Raw genomic sequence first — 6,000 nt, 5'->3', positions numbered from 1 at the left:
ACTACAGATCCACCTAAAATTGTCCTGAAAAGCACACCTCTAAATTTTCCTCTCATTAATGACATGGGATAGAGCCTCCTAACCTGTTGAATCTATGAAAAAATCCTACCAAGAAAATACAACACATGAAAGCACAATTGATAGAAACAAATAAAATAACATAATATGGAAAAGAAGAATTGCTCAACCTCCCAGCCATGGATCATATGGCCAAAGCAAGGACCAAGAGATGAGGACCCCCCCCCCCCCCCCCCCAAGGAAATGACACTCAATAACTAGCCCATCGTCCCCAACACTCACAAGGTGATCCAAATGACCACTCAACCTCACCTCATAAGGCTCACCAACACAAGCAAGAGGCCCAGGTTGACTCCCTTCCACTTAAGGCCCATTGGCCCTGGGCCTAAGACTCGAATCTAGGAACCTGCCAAGCCCTCACGATGGCAAGTGTCTTCTAGCACTTCTCTTTTTTGTTACCACATAATTAGAATTAAAACAAATATCAACACATAGGCTAGACTCAAAACTCAACCCCTCACTGACTAGGAGACTTTATCATGACAAAAAATCAAACTAAACACTCCTACGACACTAGCTACCCTACTGAAAACAAGGAGCTCCCTATTGTAACTATCAACATTGGCAGACTTAACATCCAAGGTCATCTTATGAGTACCATCAAGAAAGAACCTAGCAAGGAAGGCATCCCACTTAGCAAGGACACTCAATCCTGGCCCAAGTCTTGGTCTCAAATCCATGGAAAGACATATACAAGTGACCCCAATCCCTACCTCACAAAACATGTAATGTGCGTAGGTCATGACACGTTTTAGTAGTCCACCATCAAGAGTCTGATCTAAAAGAAGCCGCCTAGCACTCCCATGGAATGTCACAGGGTTTGTCGGTTAGCAACTCTTGAGTCTACTCCGCAACGAAACGTATCAGCCAACCCTTTTAGGATCGACCTAAATCTTTCTGGGTTTCTAATGGTCAAGTCATTCTATGGCCTTCTAGACAATCTACTTTGCGCAAAGCATCTAAACTAAGGCAGAGTCATATCGCACTTGGTTCAAAGAGAATGGAAAACAAGAGGGATGCATTGCTCGACCTCTCTACCTGTAGGATAAAGTCCCATTCCGGTGTCGTGATGTTATGAGGATACAGTGTGAAAAAGTATGGAATGCATCATCATCCGACTTCTTTATTGATCTAGAGAGACAATGTGATCTGAACCATTAGTACTAGTGAGTTGCATAGATTATCCAAAAATACTAGATTTTTGGATAATTTTAGCCTATTTTTGATATTATTTATTGTAAAAATCTGAAAAAGTTAGAAAAAAGCTTCTAGATTAGGATGGCATGCAAAAAGCTAGTTGCTTTTTTAGCCAATTAGGGGATTTTCACAAGAAGAACAGACTGATAAAATCGTGCGTATCGCGATCGTTGTAAACAGGCTGAAAACTGCAGATTGAACTGAAAGAAGAAGGAGCGATCTGGGAGATCCGTGAGCAGGTGTCCTGCAGTTTTATCCCCTTTCGGAGCCAACGGAGCCATCAAATTTGGGTTCCGAGCAACAAAGGAGGAGCTATAATTTTTATGCACTTTTTGTTCTACGAAGAAGCTCCAGGAGATCTAATGCCTGGAGATTGCTTCTGAGTAGTGTGAAGATTCCAGGTTCTTTCAATACATATTGATTCAATTCATTGTGATTTGTCTTTGTAGTGCTTACCACTTGGGTATTCTCTATCTTCTCTTCCATCTCCTATCTCTACTTCCTTCTACTTCTAATCCCCGGTGGATTCGACCTTTCGACAAAAACCCCTCTAACACCGGTCCCCTAAGACGGTCAATACATCATTGCGATTTGAATATTGAGAAGCCTCCCAGTTTTTTGGGACCACCTTGCCATAGGACAAACCCGTTAGGGGTTCCGCCCACCCACTTCCCTTTATAGCTTAAGTTTCCTACTTACCTAAGGGCACATTAGTGGTAACACATACAAGCAGCTTCCTTAATTAGCCCCTTAGTCACATGTTCCTTTAAGTAATTTTATGCACTGACACAAAAATAGATCAGGTAAATTCCTTGAAAGTAAACTTTATATTAAAATTTCAACTGAGATACAAATCCCGTCCATGGGACGATTTTCGAAATCCGTAAGGATGCATCTTATTTTCCTCCAAGTTTATGCCCTTGCACTAGTAGCAGGGCCTCAAGTCTCCTTCCCGAGTCACGTAGGCCATCTAAGTAGGATCCGAGGGTAGGGGATTTATAGCCATAGCCCTCTAGCACTTGAGCATCCTCCTACGAATAGAGGTTTCTATGGAGAGACCTCTCATGACGGGTTCGGTCCATATTCCCAACATAGTTATTTTTAAAAAAACCCCTTTGATAGGGTTGGCAGCTAATTGGGGGTTCTCAACACGCCTTTCCCAGGTGTTTCAATCTAAATCCAATTTGAAAGATTTTCTTCTTATCAATTCCTTTGTTAGATGACTCCTTTTCCAAATAGGTATTCCTAAGTACAAACACAAGCAGAAGTGCACAATATGCACTAGACAATTCTTTGTTCTCTCTGCCGAAGAAAATTCCGATTTGATGTGATAGCATCTAGTCTTGGATTTATCCCCATTATCATATGGGATTTCAAGAGATAACCTAATTTAATTTCCTCATTCGGTTGAATGAAAGAGTATCCTTGCAATGTTAATTGCAATTTGGGACATTGGCTTCCCTACTACAACGAAACCCTAGGTATTCATTTGAACTAGGGTTTGTCATGTAATTCATATAGTTACTTAAGGACTTTGAATTCCTTTCAACTTCAAGCAAGATGGGCTTTGGGAAGAATCCTTCAACTCTTTAGGGTTTGAAATTCTTTCAACTTCCTAGGAACCCTACGCATTCTATCACAAGTTCAATCTATGTTTTGTGAGATGCAATAGGATTTCCTATTATTTCAACCAAGCAAACGGATGAAGATGCATAAAATCTATATGGCTTAATATCGTAGTTTAATGTGTATTCTTGAAAATTTTCATATACGTATTAGCATGAAATTTCCATGCAATTTATGTGTAATTTAACAGCTTCTAAGTACAATTTTAATCGATCATCCAAGATGAATGCGGTGAACAAAATTTTCATAGTACACTCATTATCTCGAAACATGCTCAATTAAGTTGTGATAATTAATATAAACGTTCTTTTCTCCCAATTTCTTTTCCCTAATACAATGGGGTACACCTGATTCATAAGAGATGTGTTTCTCGTAGTTGCGGTCCATTAGTTCGCGGTCCCGTTGGTTGTGGTGGGAGTTTCAGCATTTGGAGAGATCTTTCGCTTGGGGGCCATCGTCCGCAAGTGGATTCGAGAGATAAAGAAGGAGAAATGGATTTGAGATGGGAGAGCGTAAGAGAAGATGGATTAGTTAAAGACTGAGATAGGGGAAATTGAGCTAACTCTCTCCCTCACAGCCTCTCGGGGTACTCTTCTCTCTCTCTCTCTCTCTCTCTCTCTCTCTCTCTCTCTCTCTCTCTCTCTCTCTCTCTCTCTCTCTCTCTCTCTCTCTCTCTCTCTCTCTCTCTCTCTCTCTCTCTCAAGCTCCTTCTTGCAATCTCTTGGAGGGGTATCCTTCTACCTCCCTCTCTCTACCTCTCTCTCATAGCCTCCTGGGGTCGCCGTGTCCTTTCTAACTGCTCCCTATGCCTCATATTCATAGCTAAATAAGAGAAGAAGGGTTGTGGTTGAGAAGAAGAGCTCTTTATGGAGGGGATCTTGGAAAAATCAGCAATCTAATGCTCAAATCATAATTATGATAGTTCTGTCAGCTTCGAAAGGGGGGTAAAACTCCAGGACACTTGATTAGAAATCTTCAAGATCACTCCTTCTTCTCCCTATTCAAAGTGTTGTTTATTGCTTGTAAACTGCGATCACGATGAGCATGATTTTGCCGATCCTTCTTTTTTTGTATTAAATCTCTAAAACAAGTTGGGAAAACCACTTGCTTTTTTTACATGACATCCTGTTCTAGAAATCTCCATAGCTTTTCACGATATTTACAATAAGTAATATCTAAAATATGCTAGTTTTGCTCAAAATCTAATATTTTTGGACCATCCATACTATACACATTAACATTAGTAATTAATATGGCTCATAACTCTCATTCGCGTCGTAACTTCCATGAAGGGTGGCTATAGTCCTTGTCAATCCGAGAGAAATGTCAGATTACGACTCTCGATTTTTTTAATATTTTTAATTAAATAAAAATTGTTAGTTCTTAATGTTAGTTAGTTTTTACTTTAGTTAGTCTTTAGTAAGTTAGTAACCTTACTAACGTATTAATTGACTGACTAACTTTTGAATTAACCAACTAATTTTTATTTACGTGGATGTATTACAAAACAAAAATAAATAACCAACAAGGGATAAGGTGATAGAGATACCTAGTATTGAAGAAGTGCCCATGTTGATGCATACTACACCTTCCTTGACAACGGATTAACTTTTCTAAAAAATAATATTAACTAATAGTCCACAAGTTAGAAGTACCTGCACCAAGAAAGAAAACGAAATGGCCCTCTTGACCTAGTGAAATATAATCATAAAGCACACTATTCAACAACCTACTACTAAAAGCAAACCCTTGGTCCCCACATAAGGCCTATTGAAGTATAGAACCTAGACCACGGGATGGGCCCCTCAAGCCCTACACTAAATGCATCAAATTGTTAGCCAACCCCTCTGCATAAATGGCAAGGGGTGTTCGATGAATGCGTTGTTGAACTATTCCATGTGTCCATGAAAGAATAGGAAGATGATTGATGGTAACCTAGCTCATAACCCACACTAACCATCAGCAACCAAAGCAAGATATATTAGTAATAGCAATCCCCATAATAGCCCTAGGCCAATATTAACATAGCCAATAGACACTTGTAAAAGCCCCCTTTGGACCACAGTTGAGAAAGATAAATTCAACAAAGGTATAATTTCAATAGAATAATGTATAAGAAAACATACATCATCCTTACTTTTATGTGGGTATAGTGGATAAGTAGAGCTAGATATAGTCATTTGTATACCTATATGTGCTATGATTCCATTATCATAGGGGGGACTTCTCCCTTATTTAGGCTAATTTGAGTTATTGAAAAAACATGTTGGTATGTGAATTGGGTGGTTGGCCTCTCTCAACTCCCAAGACAACAACACATGACAAAAGCCAAGAATATCTATTAACAAAGGTTTTCAAATTAGCACCATAGAAGGTAGATAAAAATTCCATATATCACTTTATTTCCATCATGAGCTCAATCTAGCCTTATAATAGTTAGCACATATAAGGCGAGGCTGGTTGCAAAAGAATTGACAAGTCATTGCCTCAATGATCTCAAGTATGTTCAAGGTTGCATGATGGTACATATGCAGAATGGAATCCCTTACACTATAGGTCCCATTCAATTGGTTGATCACCAACTGGGAGTCACCTTTCACCAACTCTTCACCAATAACTAGTGAATATCACCACATCTTTCTAGATTAGCTCCATAAGCAAGCATTGTATTCCACCATATTATTAGTAAATGTGATGCCTAAATACACCCCCTTTTTTAAAATCACTCGATAACAGGGGCCTTTAATGACAAGCCCTACACTTGCATACATAGTAGGTCCTTGAGAAGCTCCATCAAAATAAATGTATAAACTAAGACTTCATGGATGTAACTTGCTATAACAATCAATCTACTCTTACTTATGATAATCAAAGTCTAATCTAGAGAGCGGATATAAAATAGATACAATCCCTCCTTCCTCACTAAACTCAATGGGAATGCTAGTAAGAAACCTATGGTAATGGTAGCAATAGACTCTAATGTCCCACGTGAAAGATGCATCTTGCCACTCAATAATGTGATAACCCTTACTCCACCAAACAACTTTATCTCAGTGGTGACGCTACTCTAAATATGGATGCTCAAGATAATGAATAAAA

This window comes from Lygodium microphyllum, chromosome 27, assembly GCF_053477565.2.
Source record: "Lygodium microphyllum isolate KBCC chromosome 27, Lygodium_microphyllum_v1.1.10, whole genome shotgun sequence".
In the NCBI taxonomy this organism is placed as follows: Eukaryota; Viridiplantae; Streptophyta; class Polypodiopsida; order Schizaeales; family Lygodiaceae; genus Lygodium; species Lygodium microphyllum.
Note: the sequence above shows the minus strand (reverse complement) of the source record.